Genomic DNA, 27,937 nt, shown 5'->3' with positions numbered 1-27,937 from the left:
CAAACATGCATATGTATTCTTGAATCTAAGTTAAAATAAAATTTAATAAAAAATTATTTCATCAAAACTAAAAGCAAATCAACCTTATAAATAATCAATGGATACAACTTAAAACAGCAATTGGATACCATTTGCTCCTCATACATTGATTACAATATAAAAATTATAATACCTAATCCTGAGCAGAAAGTGATAAGAAAGTACTTCATACACTATGGATGGGAGAATAAATGGCTAAGTCGTTTCTGGGCTGGAATTTGCTAAGAAGATGCAAGAACCTTACAGAAGTCCTTACTCTTATGCAAGCCCATGGTCTGGTAATTTAAAATAATAATTTAAAAAAAAAGGTTCTTACCCTACTGATTTCTAATCTTATTTCTATAAATTTTTACTAAAAATGTTCAAACTGTGGTTGTCTATTAAAGCAAAAATGTAAGAAAACCTAAGTGTTTAACAGTAAAGACATGATTTACGGCCGAGTGCAGTGGCTCACGCCTGTAATCCCAGCACTTTGGGAGGACAAGGCAGGTGGGTCACTTGAGGCCATGAGTTTGAGACCAGCCTGCCCAACATGGTGAAACCCCATCTCTACTAAAAACACAAAAATTAGCCAGGTGTGGTGACACATGCCTGTAATCCCAGCTACTTAGGAGGATGAAGCAGGAGAATCACTTGAACTTGGGAGGTGGAGGTTGCAGTGAGCCGAGATGGCGCCACTACACTCCAGCCTGGATGACAGAGTGAGACTCTGACAAAGTGAGATCCCCCCCACCCAAAAAAAAAGACATGATTTAAAAATTCAGACATGGACTATTATGGAGCCATCACCAATAATATTTCCATGAATTACTTAATGGCATGGGATATGCTCCTGAATCTAATAAGTATTCAGAATTTGATTCTAAAATTTATTTGAAAATTATGTTTATATTTGTATAGAGAAAAGATTAGAGGAGAGATAATAAGGTGCTAGCAGTGCTTATCTCTAGATGGTAGGATTCTAGGTAATATTTGGCTTCCTTCTTAATATATTTGACTTCTTTATAATCCAATATATTACTATTTAATTTAAAATAATCCTTCCCCCACTCCTTCCCATCACTTGGTGATGTTATTGTGGTCCTAGTCTATCCTCACTGAAGTATGGAATCCAGGAAAGGGGAGTAAGAGACCTCCCATACTCCTATTTTGTCAGCCTAACACCTGTCTTGTGCAGGATGAAGCCCCGAATGTCACATGCCCCCAGAAGTAGATTAATAAAAAGGTGACTGTAAGAAGAGACTTAAAACCATGTGACATGAAGAGTAGCTGGAATACATGGCAGGACCAGGAAGCCAGACTGGCTGCCCACCAGTACTTTGAAGGTTATCATGCAGCAGAGAGCAAGCTTACCCTGCGTCACCCCAGAAGAGAGGGCCAGTGGCTAGAAATAACAGACAACTAGATTTTGATTCAGTTTAAGAAAGAACTGGCTGGGTGTGATGGCTCAAACCTATAATCTTAACACTTTCAGAGGCTGAGGCAGGAGGATCGATTGAGCCCAGGAGCTCAAGGCCAGTCCAGGCAACATAAGGAGAATGTCTGTATAAATAATTTAGAAAAATTAGCTGGGCTTCGTATCATGCACCTGTAGTCCCAGCTACTCAGGAGGCTGAGGTGGGAGGATTGCTTGAGCCCAGAAGGTTGAGGCTGCGGTGAGCTATGATCATGCCACTGCACTCCAGCCTGGGCGACAGAATGAGACCGTACCTCAAAAAAAGAAAAGAAAAGAAAGAACTATCTAATGATTAGTACTGCCCCAAAGTGAAAGAGCAGCCTCAGCAAGGATGGAGACTCACCACTGGAGTCAAGGCTAGGTGACCACTTGGTAGCACAGTTGAGAGGCGCCTGGCACCATTTGAGTGATTGCACTGGGTAGGTGCCCTCCAGGGTCTCATCTAGGTCAGTGGTTCTATACTTTGCCTATCATAAAATGGGAAGGATAATCCTACAGATACTAGTTTGTCATCATCCCCTCTTCTTGCCAGCTCCTCAGTTTCAAGCCAGAAGGCACCAAAGCCATTCTAGATAGGTGGTGTGTGTTTGTAGCTAGGATGGGATTGGGCTTCAGAATCAGGGAAATGGAGCTATATCAGTTAGAGCTCTTTTGGTTGAAAGGGGCAGAAAGCCAAGTGGAACTACATCATGCAAAATAATAATAAAAAAAAAGGAATTATACGAAAACAGGGAAGCTGAAGTGAATGGCTGCATGCGGTTACAGCTGAGGCCTCTCTTTCTATTTTCATCCCTTGGTCTGTGTAGCTGGGTCTAGCTCAGGTCTCTCCATGTGGAAGCAAGATGGTTTCCGAGTTTATCTTGTACTTATAGCTCATAAACTCAGCTCAGACTAAAATAGTTTTTTCCAATAAAGCTTAAGTAAAATCCCTGGGAAGCCCTCCTCAGATAGTTTGGGTCATGTAACCCATTTCTAAACCAATCACTGTGTCCCAGGGTAGGAGTCTTCTGATTAGTTAGGCTGGGGTTATATGCACACCCTAGGAACTTGGATGTGGTAGGTGCAATTTAGCTTCACGTGGACCACGTGAGTTGAACAGGATAAGCAAAGGAAAGTGTCCTATGTCCACTATAGGGAGATCGTGCCTGTGTTAAAAATATTTTGGAAAAAGAGTTATACCAGCTGCCATGGTAATCTATTTCATGTCCATACCATCTGGTAATTCTACCTCTCTTCTAGCTTGAATTTCTCCTGCTATAATTTTCACCTGTCTTATTCTGTTCCAGCTTCAGGGTAGATGCAGATCAAAACCTCTTCCCTGAAAGACACACTGTGAGGATTAATTAGGTTTTTCCAGAAACCATTTTTAAAGTGTCATGGGATCTTCAGAACCAAATGCTTTGTGAAGATACGTTGCCATTAGAATAAGTTCTCCAGTTTTTATGCTTATAGGGGATTGGTGGTTGGGGTGAAGATTGACCAAAAGGCAAGGAGATGGAAATCTATAGCTGGTCCCAAGACTTCATTTTGACCATGATAACCATTCTCTTCCCTCTCCAAGTACTTTGCTTCTGCAGTTCACAAGGAGCAAACATGAAAACCATGAATAGGTTTGAATATCCACACCTTTCTTCGAAAAGAATAGGAAAAAAAATGGGAACAGGGGACCAGGAGTTGCTCAGCAGGTTGTATAATTAGAATCAAACCAGGATCGGACCCTGGAGGATTCGCAGCTGGCTATGGCAGTGGCTTTCTATTTTTAGCTCAGGTTAATGAGCTATGAATGATATATAACTGTCTGGGCAGCACGCATACATCATAGTCTGGGTTCCTGTATCAGTTTGCAAGATCTCTTTCTGAGGACTCTCAGGGGCAAATGCTGGGAAGCACAAGTAAGTTAGTGGGAGGATCACAACTCAGAGTTCCGGAAGCAGAGTGCAGGCCTGGCTCACAAGCCACACCTTAGGCAGTACCAGGCACACTGTAGGGCTCTTCTGTGCCATCTGCCTATATGGATTGCACAAGCCTATCATCAGCATTCAGTGTGGGTGATACAGGAAACAGATTCTAGGGAGTAAGGCCTGGAGTTCAGGATAGAGCTCCATGTGCCTGACTTTTTTTCTTTTCTTTTTTTGAGGCAGGGTCTGGCTCTGTTGCCCAGGCTGGAGTGCAGTGGCACCATCATAGCTCACTGGAAACTCTGCCTCCTTGGCTCAAGCCATCCTCTGATCAGCTTCCCAAGTAACTGGGACTATAGTCATATACCACCAACCCCAGCTAATTTTTGTATTTTTGAGGGTTAGAGACAGGTTTTCACCATGTTACCCAGGATGCTCTCAAACTCCTGAGCTCAAGCGATCTGCCTGCCTCAGCCTCCCAAAGTGTTGGGATTACAGGCATGAACCACCACACTCAGCCTTTTTGTCTTGTCTAAACACATATTTTCCCCAACTGTGAGGGTTTTCTTTGTTTTTGTTTTCTTGAGATAGGGTCTCACTTTGTCACTCAGGCTGGAGTGCAGTGGCTCAATCATAGCTCACTGCAGCCTTGAACTCCTGGGCTCAAGCAATCCTCCCATATCAGCCTTCTGGACAGCTGGGACTGTAGATGCATGCCACCATGCCTAGCTAAGTTTTTTCAATTTTAAATTTTTTCGTAGAGATAGGTGTCTTGCCATGTTGCCCAGGCTAGTCTCAAAATCCTGGCCTCAAGCAGTCTTCCCACCTCAGCACCTAGGCATCAATAAGTATTTCATGAACAAATGAATGAATACATGGAAATGTGATCCTTTTGCCTTACCCTGCTCAACAAGCGGTTTCAACCTGTTTTCAGTCGAGCTATCATGGGGGCCTCCACGTATTCCGGGAGAAGCCAAGCGGGCAGGGCTCAGGAAGCTGCCTATGTCCATGGAGATAAACAGCTCCCCTTTTATTTATTTTTCATATTGGCATTTCTTCATAGGATACCTTTGGAGAAAAGATTCCAGTTCCAAAAAAAAAAGTAGATTTGAAAATCGCTTCCCTAGACCTTATCCCTCCCACCAGTTACCCCTTGCTCACTCCCATCTTTTCTTCCTTCTTCCTTCCTCACAGAAACTTCCACAGAACTAATGCCTAGCAAGGGTTTAAAAATAGAAACCGCTCTCCTTCCCTCTATTCCTCCGTTTCCTTTCCTTCCCACCCCCCTTGTAATTTGTTGTAAAAAAGGAAACTGTCTGGATGTGCTCCACTGAGAAACCATGCTCTTCCTTCCTAAATAAAACAACACCCATGGACTCCCTCAGCCAGCGGTTGAGCCCCTGTGAGTCCCTGCGGGGCTGCCTCCTTCAGGTTTCCCAGTTGGAACTCAGAGGCACACCTGTGAGGGCCCACCTAACGTGCTGTCCATGGGAGCTCCTTCAAAGTGGTTCCTGGGGCCGCCTGTGGGACTCACCTACCAGGGAGGGAGGAGAGAGGAAGTCGTGCTGCTTCCAGGGTGAGGCCTGGAGCACAGTGGCAGTCTGTTGTGCTTTATTGGGAGCACACAGGGGATGTGTGTGTGTGTGTGTGTGTGTGTGTGTGTATGTGAGAGAGAGACAGAGAGAGAGTCAGAGAACAGGAGGTAGGCAAAAACAAGGGAAAATGTGTTATGAGATGCGTGTACAGCCAGTGAACACAGTATACTTATGAATGAATTGAGAGACACTGGAAAAAACAGTACAGTAGGGAAAAAAAAAACTCCTTTTTTTTTTTTTTTTTAACACCCAAAGTCCTGGTTTTTAATTCCCAGGTGTATCACAGAGTCTCTGTATGAGATTGGGCAAGTAACCTCATTTCTAGCCTCAGTTCGCTTATCTATAAAATGGGGATAATAATATCCACCCCTCAACACTGCTGTAGGATTAAATGAGATAATGTTTACTTGATGCCCACATATACTAAGCAGTTAGTAACGTACCCTTGCTATAATATGGCAGGATACCTTCACTCTGATGATATTTAGAAATATTCAATGTAAGATAAAACTGATAGTGATCAAAACCACCCTCAATTAAACGTATGATTTATTAAAATCTGGCAGAAGATTACAACTTCTTGACAAAATTCAGATCTGCAAACTTTGATCTAGAAAAAAATAGATTTGGAAAGATTATAAAGCCACACAATAAAGTCTTCATTGACAGAACTATAATTAGTAAATTTTGATATGTATCCAAAACTGATCAACTTATCAAGTGGTTAATGCCTATTTTACTTATAAAATGATTGATCCTGAGGAAAGTTTCAATAACATTGAATTAGAAATGGGAAAAAAATGGAAACAATTTAACTGCTCTATATTTTAAAAGATTGATCAAAAATTACATTGGCTAAAGAGAATTCTCTTTGGAGAATAGATTGTCAATGAGAGTTTATCAATGCAGATAAAATTTCAATTAAAACTTTGCATGTATAATTTCAATTAAAACTTTGCATGTATAAATACAGAATCAAAATGTCCTTGGAGTTGAAACGGTGAACTCAGACAGTTTCTACAATGATGATAATTATGGTAATGATGATGATAATAATGATAATGACAACTATTATAAAAAAATGTTTTGGTGCAGGAGGGGTGGGGTGTGGTTAGGTAATGTGTTGGGATGTCCTGGCGAGAACAGAGAATGTTTAGATTAGATACATGGGATGCCAAGGCAAGATGTGTGCGGTCCTTCTGCCTCTTTATGTTTGAGGATTTATGTGATGTCATTCCTCCGATGGGCTGAGTACAGGGAGATGATTGGCAAGAACAATCAGCCCTTGATTTCTTTTATATGACCAGGATGATGCAAGTTGCTCCATCTCCACATGGGCCTATGATAAAACCAGTCTGATTAGTGGAAGGTCAAAAACATGGATTCAGTGCTCTTGGCCACAGAGTCTGAGTCTGTGGGTGTGAACGGGTGCTGGCTTGGCTCAGGCAGTGAGGGCCTGCCCACCCATTCTGCTGCTTTGAGTCTTTTGGCAGCTCCTTAGCACCCCAGGCTGGCTCTTTTGTCTCATGTTCTCTTCTTCTCTTCCTCTCTTCCATTCTTCTTGCCTCTGGCATTTTTGTCTTAGCGTTAGAGCCAGAGCAAGAAAGGTGATACTTAAGGTGAAAAGGAATAAGGATTTATCCCAGAAGACAGAGGTGGGACAGGTGATGGAGGAAATAGCTGCGAAAGAGCATTCAAACTATAGACCATTACTATATGCACATTCAGACAGACCTCGTACACTCGAACCTTGAACTATATCTTATAACCTTGAACTTATACCTGCCTATCTCCTTTCCTGGCTCCACATGCATACTGGACTCATCAGTACAGACACACATCACCAGATATCCTGATTATCTTCACATCTTTAATAATGCCTCTTTGCCATGCCTTACACATAGTCCTGCCCTCCTGCAGCTTGTAATTTAATATTTATTCATTTCTCCAGCAAGCATTTGTTGATTGGAACAATTTTTTTTAATGCAGTGGGTACCCTTGTGAGGTAGTAAGCTCCCTGTCACTGACAGGCTAGTGAATGATTAGGAACAGGATGCATGGGATGCTTGCATGCTGAATTGAATGACTTCCACACAGTCTATGAATGTTTTCTTTTTTTTTTTTTTTTTGAGACAGAGTCTCACTCTGTTGCCCAGACTGGAGTACAATGGTGTGATCTTGGCTCACTGCAACCTCCACCTCCTGGGTTCAAGCGATTCTCCTTCCTCAGCCTCCTGAGTAGCTGGGACTACAAGCACATGCCACCATGCCTGGATCATTTTTGTATTTTCAGTAGCGATGGGGTTTCTCCATGTTAGCCAGGCTGGTCTCGAACTCCAGACCTCAGGTGATCCGCCCACTTCGGCCTCCCTATGAATGTTTTCTACACTGCCCTAGAGTCTCAGACAGACTTGACTGATGGAGATTTATAGAGCAAAAACAAAAATGGAACAAAAACAAAAATACATTATGTTGGCCTTATATACATTTCAGGAATGATGAGTCTCCTATTTGGATGAGAGTGCAAGGAGAATTAGGACAAGAAGTGAAGAGGTGATCAACCTTAAGAGAAATTTTGGCCTGAGAGAAACCATTCTATTTGTCCTCGGTCATTACAAACAGCTTCTCTTTCCTCTACTAAGGGATCTAGGTGTCAGTTTTGCAAGTCTGGCACCTTGATTTAGTGGCCCTTTATCCCTAGGTATTCGTATCCTATAAAGTCATAATTCAAGCCAAGAAAACTAATAAGAAATCAAGATAGAGACCAGAAAGATGATTTATAGCTACAATTGAAGATGCTCCTTTTCAATACCTAGAATGCTTATGTCCCCATGTCAAGGAAACTCATTCTAGAATCTATATGTATATATGAGAAGGCAAGTAAAAGCTAAGAAGCATGAGGAAGTGAATCAGAAGCTCTTTACACATGATTTTGGGTGAGCAATAGAAATCTACCTTTTTCTACTCCAGGCAGCAAATCTTTCCAGTAACCTGAGTACCCCCATGACATGTCTCACCCTCTGTTGTGCTGCAGACACACAACCCTAAATTTCTCTTTCCAAGTTCCCTGTTTCAGGGTCCTGGGGTGGGTAGGAGGTTTCCAGTAGCTGGTGGTGCCATTTCCAGGTGACCTCTTGACCTGCCCATGAAGTGTGCTACTCCCTTCCTTTACAAAGAACTCCTGTTTCTATGCCTTTGGCCTACTTCACCTTTACGCAATTCCTGGAATCTGGTGTTGCTTTTCATCTACAGAACCTTTGTATAATTTATAAAATCTTTAAATATAAAAAACTGTCAGACTAGTAGAGATGATTTATCCAACATCCCATTTAACCAATGAGAAAAACAGCAGCTCACTTGGCAAGAGGAACAGACTTGCTCACTTGGCAGGTGAAGGGGACAGACTGAAAGCCAGGAACTTACCTAACCTTTCTCAGAGCTTGTTCTTCATCCTTTACACCATCAGAGATGCACCCACTTTGGGCATCGGCGCTCTCTGCAGCACTAGCATTGGCTTCTGTAACTGCACTCCCAGTCAAGTGGCCCAGCCATACTTCATTTCAGGACCCTGGACATCAGGGAAAAAGCCAGCTCTGTCTCCAACAACCCCCTGACCTATTACAGAACCAGAAAGTGTGAGAAAATTTATCCCTTGAAGGGGTGAGCTGATTTGTGCAGTCAATTATCTCTTTAAATGGTTATCCTGCCCACTTCCCAAGCACTGATCATCCAGTTAAGAAAGATTAAGCACAGGAGCCTGGGCACCCAGGCATGATCTGAGGACCAGGTGTGGAAGGGAATGAGCTGTTTTCAATAGTGGGAGGCCTGTTATGCCTTTTAAGGACATGAACTAATGTCATCTTCCTCAAGCTCTTTTCTCCCAAAGGCCAAGGACTTCTGACTGCTTTTTCTGGGAGATGAAGTTCTTGCCATTTCGGAGAGAACGCTGTGCATTGTTCACATGTTTTCTTCCCTATTTTCATTCCTATGTTCTGAGCTTAAACCAGAATGTTTTATTCCTCAATGAAGAGACAGGAAGTATGAATGGAGAAAGCTGTGAGAGAAGAAATGGAATTGAGGTGTGATTTTGGGGGGAATACAAATTAGGATCCTTTATATCCTTATAAATACATCTTTATAATTACAAAATGCCATTTTCTTTTTTCTTTTTTTTTTTTGATACGGAGTCTCACCCTGTCACCCAGGCTGGAGTGCAGTGGTGCTATCTTGGCTCACTGCAACCCCCACCTCCCAGGTTCAAGCGATTCTCCTGCCACAGCCTCTCAAGTAGCTAGGATTACAGGCGCCCACCACCACACCTGGTTAATTTTTGTGTTTTTAGTGGAGACGGGGTTTCACCGTGTTGGACAGGCTGGTCTTGAATGCCTGACCTCAAGTGATCCGCCCACCTCAGCCTAATAAATTGTTGAGATTACAGGCATAAGCCACCACACCCGGCCTAAAATTCCATTTTCAATGGTCCTCTTCAATGTATTGCTCACCTTCCTTACTGAGTTTGTGATGAACTTTCAATAAAAATTTGAAAATAGCCAGGCACAGTGGCTCACTCCTGCAATCCCAGCACTTTGGGAGGCGAAGGCGGGTGGATCATGAGGTCAGGAGATCAAGACCATCCTGGCTAACATGGTGAAACCCTGTCTTTACTAAAAACACACACACAAAAAAAAATTAGCTGGGAGTGGTGGCAGGTGCCTATAGTCCCAGCTACTCAGAAGGCTGAGGCAGGAGAACGGAGTGAACCCAGGAGGCAGAGCTTGCAGTGAGCTGAGATCACACCACTGCACTCCAGCCTGGGAGACAGAGCGAGACTCCGTCTCAAAAAAAAATTTTTGAAAATAAATATCAAAATGCACAATAAAAACAAAACTGCTTACTTGTTCTAAGTGATGGTTTATTGCTGTGAGTTTTAAAGTATTAATGAAGTAGAGTTTACTGCAAATTCTGAATTTTTATCAAGCTTCTGTCTCACAAAATAGTTTCCTGAAAGCAATGATTTTGTTTGCATTTTTTTTGTTGTTGTTGTTCTGCTTTGCTTTTTGCCAACAGATTTATTATACCACTAGGTCGACAGAGCGTGGGTGGGTCAATTACTGGTCCCACTTCTCTATGTCACTTCACTAGAAGGAATCACGAAGACATGTTTATTAAGACTGCACTATTCTAAGCTCTTTACAACTCATTATTCTTTCCAAAAGCCTTATTAGATCAGCAATACTATTGCCCTCATTTTAATAATTAGAAAACTAAGGCACCAAGAGGTTAAGTAATTTGTCCAACATTCTCCAAAAACCACATGCATCATTGTACATTTATGCTAAAAAGCTACATTGTCTTGTTTTTCATAGTCACATCTATTGACCTTCACATGTCATTCTTTTCTATATTTGTGTTCCAGAAATTGCCATGGCAGAAAGGACATACTCATTGCCACGAGAACAAGTTTTCCCTAAGCATAGTTAGATTAATTTATTTGAGTGAAATAAATTCACATTGCTCTGAAACAACAGTACAGGAATGCTGTGCCATTGCTTCAAACCATACAAATGGACAAATGGCACACACACAGTACACTGGGGAGTTGAGCTTATATTTGGAGACCTCTCTGAAGTCGAAGATTGACAATACAAATGACAGTAACTATGTGGTGCTTCTCTCATGGAAGTTGGGGGAAGCACAGAGATGAGAAGATTCACAGGCTCCATGCTCCAGTACTAATCGCCCAAGTGTGAGAAGGTCCTTCACCTAGGCTGGAGTCCAGCCCTGGAATTAGAACTGTGGTGTTGCAGCCAGGAAAGCCCCTGAGCATGGGAGGTTCTTGCTGCCATGCACCTGTTTGAGTCCTTTCCCTTGGAGCTTCCCTTACCTGCTTTGGGGGAGCAGACCAACTCTTCCCTGTACCTCCTGCTATGATGCTTTCACAGCCAATTAAAATTCTATTCTATTCTCAGCAAGGGAGCTGGCAGCCTTGGGTCTCCCCAGCAGGATGGGCTGGCTGCAATTAATGTCCCTTCTGGAGCCTGATTAGCTGAGGAGCGGCCAGGATACTTATCCTATCCCCAAAGCCACATTTAAATTAGGAAATGGGGGTTTCTCATTTTATTGCCTCTATTAAGAATCATCAGTTAATGCAAATGTGTTAACTCCTTTCTATTTCATTTGTGGTAGTGGACCCAGATCAGAAAGCCAAGAGGTCATTTCACAACTTGATGGTCCCAGGAACAAAGGGAAGAGATACTCTTTGATTCCTTTAGTCTCCAAATTCCAGACCATTGGAATGAATTGAGGGCACATTTGATTAGGCACAGGCTAGGAGTTGGGGATTCAACAGAAGCCATGGGAATAATGTTTATTATTATTATCTTCAAGCTTTGTATGTATAAAGTAATGCATAAGAATGATGCATTTAAGGGCCAGGCATGGTAGCTCACGCCTGTAATCCCAATACTTTGGGAGGTCAAGGTGGGTGGATTGCTTGAGCCCAGGAGTTAAAGACCAGCCTCAGCAACATAATGAAACCCTTCTCTATAAAATACACAAAAAAATTTAGCTGAGTGTGGTGGCACACATCTGTAGTTCCAGCTACCTGGGAGGCTGAGGTGGGACGATCACTTGAGCCTGGGAGGTTGAGGTTGCAGTGAGCTGTGATCATGCCACTGCACTCTCACCTGGATGACAGAGTAAGTCATATATATATATATATATATATCTTGAGATGGATATATATATATACACACACAGACACACACACACACATATATATGCATTTAAGAAAAAATTCAAATGATGGAAAAGGAGGAGAAAAGAAAGTTAATAAATATGGCATGTTTATTGTGTAGCAGACATTTTACATACATTATAGCAAAGAATCCCAAAAAAACTCTGCAGTTTTATAGATTATAGAGTTAAAGCTCAGAGAGGCTAAGGAAATTGCCCAAGGTCACAAAGTTAATGTGGTAGATTGATTGTACTAATGGCTCTAGGTCTTCCTGCTTCCCTATAGCCACTTTCTTCGGGTAATGCCTACCCACACTGACTCTGAAGTAAGCCACATGATTTGCTTTTGTCAGTGGGACATTAGCAAACTTGATGCAAATAGAGGCTTGAAAGGTGCTTGTGCATTGAAAAGTGCTTGCCTTCTCCTGCTGGTGGGAACTCTTCTGCCTTCAGGCAAGCAAGCCTGGGCAATTCTACTGGATGATAAGAGACATGAGGCAGAGGACAGTCAACCTATGCTGAATCAGACAGTGTCCAGCCAATGCACAGATGCATGAGTGAGCCCAGCCAAGATCAACCAAGTCAGATCAGCAGAACCATTCAGCCAACTTGTAGGCTTGTGAAAAGTAATAAGTAGTTGTTATTTTAAGACACTAATTTTGGAATGCATATGCAGAAGTGAAGTCAGCAGCTGGTGTTAACTGATACAGCTAGTAAATGACGGAGCCAGAAGTTGTCTGATCTGAAAGCCTGTGTGGTGTTCATTCAGCATGAAAAGATAGGAAAAGGCTGAAATTGCAGCAGGGAAAATACAGGTTAGATTAAGATATGTTTTTAACCACAAAGTCTTTTAGTCACACAAGAGTCTTATTGGGGAAGAGTGTGGGGTTCCCATATCTAGGTATCTTACAGAGGGCGGTGGTGGGCAGTTATCTGACTGACAGGTTTTAAATGCGGGACCTTTCAGCCCAGGTGTCTTTGCCCTAAAGTTTGCCATCTCAGAGACTGACTATGCTGAGACGCTTGATAAGAATACTCCAAGTCATTCCTGTCATCCGTCAGTTCCACGGAGAAGGCAAAACGCCCAAGCTAAGATTCTGCAGCCTCCAGCTGGCAAGGCACCCCCTGGTTCTCTTTCATGGCTGAGACCCCCGCTTCAAGATTGCCACAGTTGCACTGCTGCTCATTTCTGACTTAGCTCTTCCCCAATTCTGCAGCCACATCCCACTCCTTCCCTATAGTGCAAAGAAAGGTAGGGAAAAAAAAAAAAAAAAAAAAAAAAAACTCAGACTGTCTATGTCTTCTGAGCCTTTCTTTTCAGGATCACGGTGGTAGTGATGTTGACAGTTGCCCATGAGAATGAGGAGAAAGGACAAGACCTCAAACATGGGGCAATAGCAGCAGATAGTGACATGCTCAGATGATATAGATGGAAATTTGTGTCATCCTCCTGAAGACCGATTTGGCAGTATGTGTAACAGCCTTAAAAATGCCCTTTGAATTAGTAATTCCATTCCAGGACTGTCTTCTCAGGAAACTCATGGACGGGACCTGTGAAATCATCAATCACCATGAGAATTTTTTTGTGACATAGTGTGAATGGAAAAATACAAGTTAAAAACAGGCTGTACATTATGTTCCTGATTTAGGGGGAATTTTATGTGTGGGAAGGGGTTGTAGTTATGAGGAAAATTTTGATTTATAATAAATCTGTACATATTTTTAAGATATTTTAAGATGGGAATAATTTTTCCTTCCCAGCCTCTGGGCACATACATCCATGGCTATCTCGAATGTAGCAGGAAAACATACCTTAAAAACCTAACAGAGGCTGTGCATAGTGGCTCACACCTGTAATCCCAGCACTCTGGGGAGGCCAAAGCAGGTGAATCTCTTGAGCCCAGGAGTTTGAGACCAGCCTGGGAAACATGGTGAAACCCCATCTCTACAAAAAATACAAAAATTAGCTGAGTGTGGTGGCACACACCTGTAGTCCCAGCTACCCAGGAGGCTGAGGTGGGAGAATCACTTGAGCCTGAGAGGTCAAGGCTGCAGTGAGCCATACTGTGCCACTGTACTCTCCAGTCTGGACATCAGAGTCAGACCCTGTTAAAAAAAAAAAAAAAAAAAAAACTAAAAGACTGGTAAAAGTAGTCTGGAAAAAAAGTGGTTGTTGAAATGATCAATGACAAAAAAAAAAAAAAAGAAATGATCAATGACATGAGAATAGAATTTAAAAATAGAACTTTTCAGAGTGGATGGATGATGATTGAGCAGAAGATGAATGAAGATTAAATAATTGTGAAGCATAAGAGGATGGGGAACATGAGCTTGGGTCACCAAATCCCAGAAAATAACTGAGAACAGCAGGTCTTGATTGCTTGTTTAACTATCTAGTCATCTGAAATAAAAAAGGTAATATGTTTTATACCAGCTACTAATTAAGTGAAATACAGGCCTAAAAAGCATGGCAAAAGCTGAGAATCCATCTGGATTTGAGAGAGTGTGTCCTCGTTTGAGACTGTCTCTTGGGCAGGTGCCCTCTTGAGTTCTCAACACCAGGGTTAAGAGTCAGTGCTCAACCAATGCCGCTGAATGGCTCCTAAAAGAAGACCATGGGGGAGGGGTGTGGTGGCTCACTTTGGGAGGCCGAGCCAAGTGTATCACCTGAGGTGGAGAGTTCGAGATCAGCCTGACCAACATGGAGAAACCCTGTCTGTACTAAAAATACAAAAACATTAGGCGGGCATGGTGGCACATGCCTGTAATCCCAGCTACTCGGGAGGCTGAGGCAAAAGAATTGCTTGAACCCAGGGGAGGCGGATGTTGCGGTGAGCTGAGATTGTGCCACTGCACTCCAGCCTGGGCGACAAGAGGGAAACGCCATCTCAAAAAACAAAACAAAGCATAAAAACAAGAAGAAGACCATGGGCTATGGACTCTCTCCTTTGGACGGAAACAGTGCTGGTCCATAAATATCCCCCTGATCCCTGAGTGCAGAGGTGTGGGCTATTCTATGAGCTTTGACCCTGTCTCATGTTGGTTTTCATATATGGATCGGAATGGGAAAACTGGAAGGCACTGGTGATCAAGGAAGACCCCAGAGCTCCCTTCCATCTGCCAGGACTGGGGGTAGGCAGTCTGACCAGATGCTGGGGGAGGCGAGGAGGACCTTTGATGACCAGGCCCTTCCCAGCTCTAGAAGTAAGGAATGTAGAATTCTTTGAAACAGAAAATAAAATTGCCAAGATGACAGAAGCTACAGCCACTTGGAGCAGCTTAGTAGAAACTTGGAGTCAACAGACCGAAGTCTATTCACACGCCATAGTAATTCAGATTCTACTTAGCACGCTTATTCCTGACAGGGAACTGGAGCCAAGATTTCAGGAATAGTACGTTTCCTTGAGAGGTGTGAAAAGAACTGGGCCAGGTTTTCGGCAGACTCTGGCATGGCTATCACCTGGTGAGAACGACGAGGCATCAATCTCCCAGGGGCGCGGGACCCACCCTTTGGCGCTCTGAGCCCAGAGCAGGGTTTGGTCTTCAATTTTTTCCTAGTTCAGTGCTGCCCCATTGTGCCACCCTCAGAAAGGCCAGTGACCTCTCTGGGTGGCAGGTTTTTTCAGTTTAAATTGAGTATAATGATGAAGCTGATAATGAAGAAGAAATACAAGTCCCACATATAGAAAGAATTGAAAAACAATTTAAATGTTTACTGCAATGTCTTTATAAAGTGGGCAGAGAAAATGATAGGGCAGAGATTTCTTTTTCTTTCTCCTGTTCCCCTTTCCTTGCTAAGCTCTTAAAATGCAGATCATTTTACCCTCTGGGCCCTGCTTTCACTTTCTGTAAGCAAAACAAAACCCCCAGTTGCTCCTAGAAACACACAAGCTCACAGCCCTACCTGAAAGCCGGGAAGTAAGGAGAGGAGATGCTGTTTGTTTCCTCCGGTCACAGGAGGTAGAAACACACACATGTGCAGGAAGAAGGCTTGGGGAGGGGCGAGTCCTTAGGAAGAGACATGGAGGCCGGCAGGTGCAGAAAGGGCTGGGGTATCTGGTTTTTTTTTTGTTTTTTTTTTTTTTTTTTGAGACGGAGTCTCGCTCTGTCGCCCAGGCTGGAGTGCAGTGGCATGATCTCAGCCCACTGCAACCTCTGCCTCCCGGGTGCAAGTGATTCTCCTGCTTCAGCCTCCCAAGTAGCTGGGACTACGGGCACATGCCACCAGGCTCGAGTAATTTTTTTGTACTTTTATTTTTATTTATTTTTGTTTGCTTATTTATTGAGATGGAGTCTTGCTTTGTTGCCCAGGCTGGAGTGCAATAGCATGATCTCGGCTCACTGCAACCTCCACCTCCCAGGTTCAATCGATCCTCCTGCCTCAACCCCCCTAGTAGCTGGGATTACAGGCATGTGCCACCACACCCGGCTAATTAGTAGAAACAGGGTTTCGCCATTTTTGCCAGGCTGGTCTGGAACTCCTAACCACCTGATCCACCTGCCTCGGCCTCCCAAAGTGCTGGAATTACAGGCGAGAACCACCACACCCAGCCATGGGGTATCTGTTTTGTTCTCTCCTCCCCTTGACACAACAGGGCCATTAGCCACACCTGGAGACAGCTGGCTTTCAGCATAGTTATTACCCACACACATGATCTAGGCTCCCAGGCAACTACACACTCTCAGGTTTCAGACTGATGAACTTCATTTACAAGGGAGTAAAATGAGGTGCCTGGGAAGGCCATACACGTAAGGCACCCCTTGTCCACAAGCAAAGAGAGCAGTGTCCTCTCCCTACCTCTTTGTTAGGATGTGAAGAGATAAAGTATGGATAGGTGGGCACATGAAAGCCAACAAGGACACCACAATAAACACTCCCTAGGTTTCAGACAGGGTCCTAAGAACACCTCACAGCCAGGAGCAGCGGCTCATGCCTGTAATCCCAGCATGGCAACATGGCAAGACCCCATCTCTACAAAAAATAAACAGAATTAGGGCATGGTGGTGCATGCCTGTAATCCCAGCAACTCAGGAGGCTGAGGTGGGAGGATCGCTTAAGCCCAGAAAGTTGAGGGCTGAAGTAAGTTGAGATCACACCACTACACTCCAGCCTGGGTGACAGGGCAAGACCCTGTCTCAAAAAACAAAACAAAACAAAAAACAAAAACCAAAAACCCTCACCTTATATTATCCCATTGAACCCTCATGAGCACCTGGGAGGCAGGAAGTATCTTTGGTCCCACTTTACCCCTGAGAAAACTCACTCCGGGTCAGCAAGGATTCAACCCAGCCAGCCTCGGTCTGCAGGCCCTGCTAACCATGCTGTATCACCCCATGCATATCGGGTGCTCAGGACAATACCTAGCCTCTAGTACATGTTCAAAGGCGTGAGCTACCAAGAGAGGCTGCAACAATAGCAGAAGCACTGGCAAAGCGATATAGCTGCAGATGGTGTGGATGGGGTTTGGAGTGGGTAAGTACCTTGCACAACATCCCTCACCAAGCAAGTGGAAGAACTGGGATTTGAACCCAGCACTTATCAGGTGCATACAGGGTTGGGCACCTGATAAGTGCTCAGTAAGTTTCAGCTATTAGTATTTATTTTTATCTTTGTATACATAAGAGTCTTAAAGTAATGTAGGAGACAAGGTTTGCTGAAGAGTATCTGGTCTGGCGCTTCACAAAATGAGTCTCAGCCAAACTTACTTCAAGAGAAGAAGAGAGGGTCTTCATGGAATCAGAATCTCTGGAGTGAAGCCTGAGCTTCTGAATGCGTAACAAGCCTCCCAGGTGATTCTTACACATGCTAAACTCTGAGAACCAAGAAATCAGGGCTTAGATTGCTTAAGCCCATGGCTGCCAGCCTGAGAGGGTGGCAGAGCTGGAATTGATTCTTAGGCAAGATCTTGCTTTTCTTGCTTTGTAAGAGTCAGTGATACACAGAAGTGTTTCTAAGTGCCTGGGGCCATGATCCGGAACATTAGTGAAGTGTAACTTGTCATCACAGCTCATTTGCACTTGCAACATCTGCTGTTTCCCCTGAATACACTGAATATTAATTACAGTGACTGAAAATTAATTTTTGAAGAATTTCACCATAGCTCCTACAAAGAACACCATGATGGTTTTGCACAGCTGAGGCTGGGATCCCTCTGCTTGTGTATGGAAGGCTGCTCGTAAGAGGCAAGAGTATTTGCCACTTAACTTGCCAGGGGGACTGTGCCTTTGCCTTGGCTTGATTTCTGGGAAAGAAAGAGAACATGGTGACCTGGCATCCCTGAAATTTCAGGGTAGTGGTCTGGACCTTGAAAACAGGCCCAGCCCACCATATGCAAATAGCCCAATTCTGGTCATGCAAGATTTATCTAAATTATGTTTTTCTATTTAGCCAGGGGGAGAACTGAGAGCAGGTCAGTCTTTAATTGTAGCTGTTTGGTAACAATGGTGATGGTAATGATTAGTTATGCAGAAAGACAAACGGACAGTATATTACATGTTTAGGTCGTTAGAAATACAGATATGATTATAAATATACATATTAAACGTGACCTTTTTTTTCCGCCAGCCCCCATATAGCTTGGTTTGTTTATTATGCAGATCATGTTTGACTTCATAGAATTGGATATTATTTAAATTCAATTATTGTGAGGCTAAGTTCTTCTTTCTAGTACCAGTTGAGTAAATTTAGAGGCAGTTAGAGGGAATAGGTACATTTGTCTTATACCAGTAAAATTATAGGGAGAAAAGCACTGTAGGAACAAAATAATTATTGTGAAAATGAAAAACATAGTTTGGAAGGTTTGGCTTGGATCTGTTTGTTTTCCTTGTCTCTTTAAATTGTTTTTTTTTTTTTTTCACATTGAAATGATGAGCAGAAAGGCTGGAAAATATTCCATGGAGACGGAAGCAGATTAAACGTGTGTGTGTGTGTGTGTTTGTGTGAAAGTAAGCTGCTGGTAGGAGAGTAGAACTAGAAATAATTATGTGGTTAATTGGATTTAGTGTAGATAACTACAGCTCATTAAGGCCTTAAATCTTTTTTCCCTAGTAATAGAGTTCTTTCTTTTTTTAATCAAATTATCTTGCAACAATGCCTTATTTCCTCTTGCCAGTGTCAACACACTGTTAGTCTCCTGAAGCCAAGACTTGGCCTTGGTGCCATCAGGAGGGAAGGGAGAAGCCCAGCATGAGCTGGCTGGCAAGGGAGCATGTGAAATGCCATGGACGGGTGTTGCAGCTAAAGGATTGGCTGGGACGGACTCCAGCCAGAAAACAAAGAGCTGCTCACACACTATCAGACACCACATGAGGAGAATTCAGATTGGCTGCTCTGTGAACAGCAATGGATTCTAGGGCCACAGAGGATCTTTGAAGGTCATCTTGCCAATCAGCCTGTCTCCCACAGATAAGGGGGAAACTCACTTAATCATTCTCTTGGGCAGCAGGAGTCAAACCCTTCTCCATTCGTCTCTCTTCCACAATCTTTGTTGGAAAGAAGGTCTTCATGATAGGTCATTTTTTCTTGATCCTGATACCAGGATACGTTGACCTCCCACAGGTCTGTAGAGCGAAGAAATTACTGCCTGGTGTCCTGAAGGAAGAAGACACTGGAATCTTCTGGTTTCTCCTAGCTTATTTCTATTCGCTGGCCCCATTGGTGATCCTCTTTTGTCTCCTCCCCTGCCGAACCCTTTCCACCAACCCAGATCACAGACACAAATGGTTGGTCAATATCACACACAGTTCGGTTGTGCCAATAAAGTTGGTTGTGTGTGTATTATTGACAAGCCTTATTGTTAGCTGGTTCCTCAAATATAGGAGTCCAAGAAGTGTTACAAAACAGTGCTTTCTCTCTCAAGTCTATCATCATAGAGACGATCTAATATGGACACTGGAGAATTCCTACTTTCTCTGTCATCTCTCCTTATTCTTCTCCACAAATCCAGTGAATTTTTCTACTCCTATACCCATTCCTCCCCACCCCAATACACATGGGCTCCACCTCCACCCTGGAGGGGAAATTCTGATTTTAAGGCTTTAGATTCTCTGAGTCTTCACAGTGGAACAACTACAAGGCAACTGGACATTTCCTACTAATGTGGACTCCATCTCAGAGCAAATTTTAATGGGTTGCTATGCTTCCAAAAACCTCTGTCCCTTAACTTTGTCTTAACAGGTATCTCCCCCTCGCCAAGGGTGGGGTTGTAAATAAAGTGTGAAGGGGAAGTAAAACCCCATGTTGTCCCACCCCCTAACATAAACACACATCAATTAATCCCCAATAAATACTACCTACCAGGAACTGGTTTAGAGGAAAGGGACTCAGGGGAAAGCACAATATGGTTTTTGTCTTGGTGTTAATATGATAACAGGGGAGCCAGCAAGGCCATCTCTTACATCGAGACAAAGAAGGTAAGGGTCTGATGGACAGGCTGCAGTGGGTGGGAGAAGAGACAGAAGGCAGGAGTTACTGCAATGGGCAGAGAGGATATGGGTAAATTTGATGGACAGACGGGTTCCAGAGCCCTCCTTTTCCGTTTTCTTGAGCAAGTAACAACCTCTCTATCTTCATCTATAAAGTGAAGGAAATTGTTATTAGCTTCATTTAGCTATTGAGGTAGTAGGTGGTATAATGTCTGTGAAAGTGTTTGTATGTAGAACTGTGAAATATTTATAAGAATAGAATTATTAATAAGAAAATGTTACAGAGAGGAGAAAGAAAGGAAGCCAGAAAATTGATCAACATTTGAAGTGGGTGAGAAGGTAGGCTTAGAGGTGAGGAGGTCTGCTATAAACTCTTACCTATTAGCCAGCATTTACTGAGAGCTTACTGTGTGCCAGGCATGGAGCTAAACAGAGTCTCTTACTACCCTCCTCCCTCAGTTTCACAGATGAGCCATTTTATTTTAATAGAAAGGACACTTCATGCTGCCCATAAGAATACTTTATTTCTCTAGTCTAATCACCCTAGAACTCTCCTGGATGACTATTTTATACCAGTCCTCAGACATCCAGGACCTCCCCAGCCAATCTTCACTCTCAGCCTATACCTTTTCTTCATATTGCACTAAGAAAATAGAAGAAGCCAGAAAGAAAACTTGCCAAGTCCATGGTTAATGCTTGGTTCCCATCAGCAGCATTTGACAAGGTCCATTACTCCCTCTTTTCTTGAAACAGTGTCGTCTTCTTGGCTTTTGGAAAAATGTCCTCTTGCCATCTTATTGAGCTTCCCTTCTCAGTCTCTTCTGCTGGTTCTTCTACATCTCCTGACCTCTAAACATTGGCATCCTCTAGCGATCACCTCTGTACCCCTTCCTTTTCCTACCTATACTCACTGCTTTGGTAGTCTCATTCAGACTCAGCTTTTAACACCATCTATACACCAAATGACTCTCAAATTTATATCTTGAGCCTGGACCTTCCCCTAAACTCCAGACTAACATACCTCTCAGTACTTACGTGACATCGCCTCCTGGATATCTAACAGGCATCTCAAAGTTGACACTTTGAAACTGAGCTCCCAATCTTCCCTCCAAACCTGCAACTCCTTCAGTCTTTCTCATCTCAATTAAAGGCAACTCCCTATCCTTCTCATTGTGCAGGTCAAAATTAGCATCATTCTTGACTTTTCTGCTTCTCTCCTTACCACATCCAATGCATCAGCAAATCTTAACATCTACATCCTCAAAATGTATCCTGAAACTGACCATTTCTCAGGACTTCCTCTGCTACCATAGTGGTCCAAAACACCATCGTGACTCACCTGGATGAACACAACACCAGCCCTTATTTCCCTCCAGTCTGTTAACAATAGAGCAGCCAGTGATCCTGTCAAACATGATCAGATCATGCCACTCTCCTCTGCTCAAAACACTCATGATTGCCCATCTCACTCACAAATGCCAAGTCCTTAAAATGATTCACAAGCCTGGTCTGATCTGTCCCCTGACTCTTGATCCCTGTTATATCTCTAACTTCATTTTCGGCTCTTCTTCTTCTAAACTACTCTACCCCAGAGACACCAGCCTCTTTGGTTCCTCTAGAACATACCAGGCATGTTTCTGCCTCAGGGCCTTTGCACTTGATGTTCCCTCTGCCTGGAATGCTCAGCCCCCAAATAACTGTATGGCTTGCTCCCTTACTTTCCTTAGCTCTTCACTCAAATACCTCCATTGAGTGAAGCCTTCATACACAGTCACCCTATGTAGGATTTCAACTCACCCCCTCCTTTCTATTCCATTTTCCTTTTCCCTGTTTATTTTTCTCCATAGCACATAACAGCCTCTTAGGTACATATGCTTTACTTTTTAATCATATTTATTGTCTGTCTTGACTAGAGAATTTTAGTCAGTTCCATTCACTGCAGTATCCTTATCACCTAAAACAAAACCTGGAACATAGTAGATAAATATTTAATGAATAAATGATAATTGAGCAAGGCCCAGAGATGTTAAGCAACTTGCCTAGGGTCACACAGATTGTAACAGCTTGGATATACCCAAGTCTTCCTGAGATTAGAGCCCAAGCTTTTCACCACCATATTAGTCTTATTAAAGGAATATGTCCCTAAACTGCACCCCAAGGCTGGTGTTCCTATTGTCTCCTCGTTCTGTTCTCTCCGATTTCCAAACTACAGCATGGTACAGGACTGCCTTTGCTATACTAGACTGTATTTATTTCTTTCTACTCAGTGGCAGGGATGCCTGACACCTGTGTGGGCAGAAAAGGAAGTCTTTGGTTTACCTGTCACTACCATGGCAACCAGGTAACCTAGGGACTCCAGAAGCGAGACCTTCAGACTGAAAGAGGTGAAAAACGAAACAAGCTCAAAATAAACAGAAAGAAATCTATAAATGGAGAAACAACTGGAGACCGGCATCTGCAGCTTGCTGTGTTGTTGGCAGTGTTGGGAGGGAAACAATTTCTCCTCAACCATCACAAGTTTCTAGTTGGGACAGACCCTTGTAACAAAAGACAGATAAACAAGAGAAAAACGAGCAAGTTTATTAGGGTATGCAGTGTGTATCATGTGGGAGAAACTTCAATGAAAGGTAATTCACTGGCTTAGAACTCTGGCTAATATAGCATCTTCGACATAAACAATATATTTTTAGAGAAGTGGCAAGACAAAGGAAAAGGACTTTGAGTCTCTATGGGCAGCAACTCGGTCGGGGGGGAAAGAAAACAAAGGGCAGAAGAACTTCAGTGGGTAAAGCTTGTTAATATAAATTCCTCTATTGCAGTAAGCCTTGCAGTGAGCTGAGATCGTGCCACTGCACTCCAGCCTGGGTGACAGAGCGAGACTCCGCCTCCAAAAAAAAAAAAAAAAAAAAAAAAGTATATATATATATATATATAAAAGTTTATATATATATAAATTTTTATATATATTTATATATAGATATATATAAATTCCTCTGGTGTCATCTGGAGGCTGATGAGGGTCTAAAGCTGTCTTCAGTGTTTACCTTTGTTCTCCTGATGGAGAGGCGGAGGCAGGATAACTTTTGTCTTTGTAAATCTATGTCCTGCTTTTATGCAAATAGAGAAAAAGCAGAGAGCTCTCCTAAATCTGCTGCTTCTTAATTGTCTTAGCTCAACACCCCTTCGTATTTTGGGGAGGCATATTATGGTCTCCCACTGCGGTGAGCGGAATACATCTGTTCTCCCTCCCACCAGCTCCATCACAACCAAGGCTAAAAGGGTCACCTCCTGACTCCTGCCTCCAGCACGACCCCACTTAACTCATACAAGAGGCCTGCACTCATCTTCTGTTTGGCATCCCCTGAAAAGAAGGTTCCCCAGATGCTCCCAGTGTCTAACACAAGGAACAATCTTGGGCTAGAAGTCAGGGTCCCTTATCCATCCCAGAAGGGCAGAGTCTCTTAGAAAATTCTTTAATCTTTACTGCTCTTGGTGACTCAATTGACTCTTTTCTTTAGGCAGTCATTCCGTTCTTTATCTGTTTCACCTGTCTTAGAGTGACAGCAGGAAATAGAGTTGTAGAAGAAAAAACTATGAAATTAAAGTTCTTACAGAAATGTGAGTTAGAATTGTAATAGTTTAACAGGAGGACTTACTTGTGCCATGCACTGTGTCAATCTCTTGCATGCATGATCTCATTTAATCCTTACAGGCCAGGCACAATGGCTCACGCCTGTAATCCCTACACTTTGGGAGGCTGAGGCAGGAGGATCATTTGAGCCTAGGAGTTTGAGATCAGCCTGGGCTACATGGTGAAATCTCATCTCTACAAAAAATACAATACATGTTGCTGGGCATGGTGGCATGTGCCTGTAGTCCCAGCTACTCAAGAGGCTGAGGTGGAAGGATCACTTGAGCCTGGGGAGCTCAAGGCTGCAGTGAGCCATGATCATGCCACTCTGCACCCCAGCCTGTGCAACAGAGTGAAATCGTGTCTCAAAGGAAAAAAAATCCTTACAATTACCCTTGAGGAGGTAAGAGTTACTTGCAACGGAAAGATGAAGAAATGGAGCCTCAGAGAGGTTAAGAGACTTGGCTAAATTTGCACAGCTGGTGAACAGACACTCAAAAACGAAGAGACTGTTTCCCAAAACCGTGTTCTTTTTTTTTTTAATTTTATTATTATTATACTTTAAGTTTTAGGGTACCTGTGCACGACGTGCAGGTTTGTTACATATGTATACATGTGCCATGTTGGTGTGCTGCACCCATTAACTCTAATGCTATCCCTCCCCGCTCCCCCCACCCCACAACAGTCCCCGGTGTGTGATGTTCCCCTTCCTGTGTCCATGTGTTTTCATTGGGAATTGAACAATGAAACCATGTTCTTAACCACTCCCCCACAGTGTGTCCCTTGGGGGCCAGATGATTAGAGAAGATCCCATTTTTCTTGTTTTAGTCATTCCCAGGGCAGTCTCTGGCCCCAGCACTCTGAGCAGATCATTGAGGAAGTGTCTGGTGCCCTTTGCATTTAATGAGTCCCTTTGATCTGTGGAGTTTGCTGAGCTCTGCAAACAAGATCACAGTAATCCTCCCAGCCCAAATGCTGGAGCCTCAGTAGCTGGGCCAGAGGGGCTTTTCCTTTCCCATACCCTGGGGCCTGTTCAATTAGTAAGCACACCTTAATTGTACATTGCTGATGTGCTCAGTTCTAGGGGGTATGTAGGAGCAGCTCTAATCCCAGAGCATTTGAAAATGGTGAAGTGCCAAACTGTGAGTGATGATGGGAGACTTGGCTGAGGGTCTGAGCTGGGCCAGGAATTGGGGTGGGACCTGGAGAAGGGGAGACTTACAGGCACAGGTGCAGGTGGGGCAGCAGGATCCAGAGGATGGAAGGCGGATGAGCAGAGCGGGTGGTGAAGCTCAGAGTCTGACACCCATGTGACCTTGAGTGAGTCATTTAACCTTTCTCCTCAATCAGGGATGTCTCTTATATTGAGAGAATTTTACTAGGGTAGAGGGGGCGAGAATTCATCTCAGTGTCCACGTAGCTTTTAACAGAGCTTACTGCAAAGAGCGTCTTCCTAAGTTTAGCTTGAATCCATCTGGCTCATTTCCACTTCTGTTGTTCTTAGAGACATACAGGTCTGACCAGTAGTTGGCAAAGAGTCCCTGTTAAAGCTTTTTAGAAGCCCTAAACACTAAAAAAGATGATGGGCTTTCCCCGAAATGTATATAGAAATACACTAAATCATAACCTACAAAATTTGCCTGAATGCCAGAGTTAAAATAGCTTGTTTCTCTGGATTCCACCCAACCCCCACAGCAAATACCCAATCATCACTTCCTTTTTTCCTTTACCAAAGTTAAACTTTTCTAACAGTTTGTTGTCCTTGCTTTATTTTCTTCTTCTTCTTTTTTTTTTTTTTTAGATGGAGTTGCACTCTGTCTCCCAGGCTGGCACTGCAACCTCTGCCTCTGCCTCCTGGGTTCAAGCAATTCTCCTGCCTCAGCCTCCCGAGTAGCTGGCATTTTAGGAGCATGCCACCATGGCCAGCTAATTTTTGAATTTTTTGTAGAGACGGGGTTTCGCCATGTTGGCCAGGCTGGTCTTGAACCCCTGACCTCAAGTGATCCACCTGCCTCGGCCTCCCAAAGTGTGGCATTACAGGCGTGAGCCACCGCACCTGGACCATCCTTGCTTTCTAATATTTGTAATCCCAGAAGCAAGTCCCTATGCTGCCTTTTGGGGTTTTCTTCTCCCTAAAGGAAAATGAATGATTCGCTGGAGGGGAAGCAGCATAGTCCTGGCCTCTTGTCCCTTAGCCAGGCACTGGGATTAGGCCAGGTCACGCTCCTCCTTTCTCCACCCAGATTAGCATGCTGAGGCTCGCGGGGCTCCCATGAGCCCCGATGGTCCCACAACCAGAGCCCAGGTCTTGTTATCAGCTGTGCCCCAGGCAGCAGCTCTTTCTGCCTTGTCTCTTGGCTGCTGCTTGGGAAGCAAGGCGTGGAGACTTCACTGTCGCTCAGCACCGTTGCCAGGGACCAGAAGTAATGTCTCTTACCTGATGGGCAATTTGACATGGCTGCTTAACAACCCGATTAATCAAACCCAGCTCATCCTGTTAGAATTAATGAGCCTAGGAAATGCTGCCACGAATAATGAGGAATTCCGCCCCTCCCCCAGCATGTCTCTCCACTCACCCCATCCTGTTTCCTTTTCAGAGCCATATAGCAGCTCCTCAGTACAAGGGCCCTTAGGCCTTGATGGGTGTGCCGAATGCCCAGCAACGTGGGCATCTCCAGCCTCTTCTCCTCTCCAGGAGGTGGCTGCTTACGTGTAGTCAAAGGCGGGCCATGTCCTAGAGAAGCAAAACTTCTCGTTCATAAAACAGATATGCATGCATTCAGCTCTCAAAGTTGGATTGAGTATCAAACTTTACCAGGCCCTTTACTAGATGTTAGGGCTGTAAAGATGGATAAGATATTGTCCCTGTGAGGGGCAAATGGGGGCGTGCTATAACAGAGGGTATGGGAAGGACCTAGAGCCACAGCAAAGAGGGCCTGTTGATATTGGAGGAGCAGAGTGGGGAACCAAGGAGGGTTTCATGGGGATGAGCACCTGAGCATTTCTGCCAAGTTCATTCATTGCATAAATACAGAATGCCAGGCACTGAGCAAGATGTTTATTCCCAGAGTTAACAAAATGGATGTGGTTCCCATTTTCACGGAGTGGGCATTCTCATTCCTGTTCCTCAAGGCAGTGCAGGCAACCTGAGAAGACACTTGATTTATTTTTTCATGTACTTATTCAAACATGAAAACTTATTTAGGGCTTGGCACTGGAGGAAAGGGGTACAAAGATGAATACCTCATCCTGCCTTCTGGGGCTCCTCTGGTGGGTAGACAGGGATATGCATAGATCCTCATAATGATGTGCCAAGTGTGCTAACAGGGATGTGCCCAAGTCACTCAGCATAAGGCATTCAGAGCTCAAAGCACTGTGCTCAACCTGGAGAAGTCAGGGACCACTCCCAGTAGGAGGCGGCATTCGAATCATCTTGAAGACAGTAACAGCTGGCAGGTAGACCAGGTATAAAAGGACATTCCAAACCTCAGCCAGGCCACAGTGAGATCCTTGAGCGACAGGAGTTGAAATGGAAAAGAAATACGATTCCAGGAATCTTAGAAGGAAGAGCTGATTCTACAGTCTGCAGCCAAGTGCATGATTACAGAGGCAGATGAAAATCTGTAATTTCAAGACCAGCCTGGGCAACAGGATGAGACCCCATCTCTACAAAAAAATAAAAAATTAGCCGGGCATGGTGGTGCATGTCTGTAGTTTCAGCTACTTGGGAGGCTGAGGCCAGAGGATCACTTGAGCTCAGAAGATCAAGGTTGCAGTTAGCCGCGATCGTGCCACTGCACTCCAGCCTGGGCAGCAGAGTGAGATCCTGTTCCAAAAACAACAAACAAACAAACAAAAAACACAGGTTTCAGCCACGGCATCTGACATATGGTCATGGGAATTCTGGAGAGTGCGCCCAATGCTGCCGTCCACTCAAAGGAAGTTTCAAATCCTGACACCATCTTGCTCAGTTGAGTCCTCTGCCTCTCTGATTCCAATTCCTCCAAACTGGGCTTCCCAGCTACCCCCAGCCAGGACCAAGGGTGGCTGGAGGGACCCAAGCCTTCAGTGAGGGCATTTGTCCAACCTCCTAGATCCTCACATCTACACTGGCTAGAGCTGATGGTGGCTTTCCCTTTAGCTTGGGTCTGAGCCTTCC

General features: G+C 43.9%; 1 protein-coding gene across 1 annotated transcript in view; it reads left to right on the top strand.

Annotated features, from left to right (window-relative positions):
* Positions 1 to 27,937, top strand: part of MARCHF4 (membrane associated ring-CH-type finger 4) — a 109,994-nt gene that overhangs the window by 55,924 nt on the left and 26,133 nt on the right. The window lies entirely within an intron of this gene.

The sequence above is a fragment of the Pongo abelii genome, chromosome 11 (assembly GCF_028885655.2).
Source record: "Pongo abelii isolate AG06213 chromosome 11, NHGRI_mPonAbe1-v2.0_pri, whole genome shotgun sequence".
Lineage (NCBI taxonomy): Eukaryota > Metazoa > Chordata > Mammalia > Primates > Hominidae > Pongo > Pongo abelii.
The sequence above is the reverse complement of the archived record's forward strand: the minus strand, read 5'-3'. Positions and strand labels throughout refer to the sequence as shown.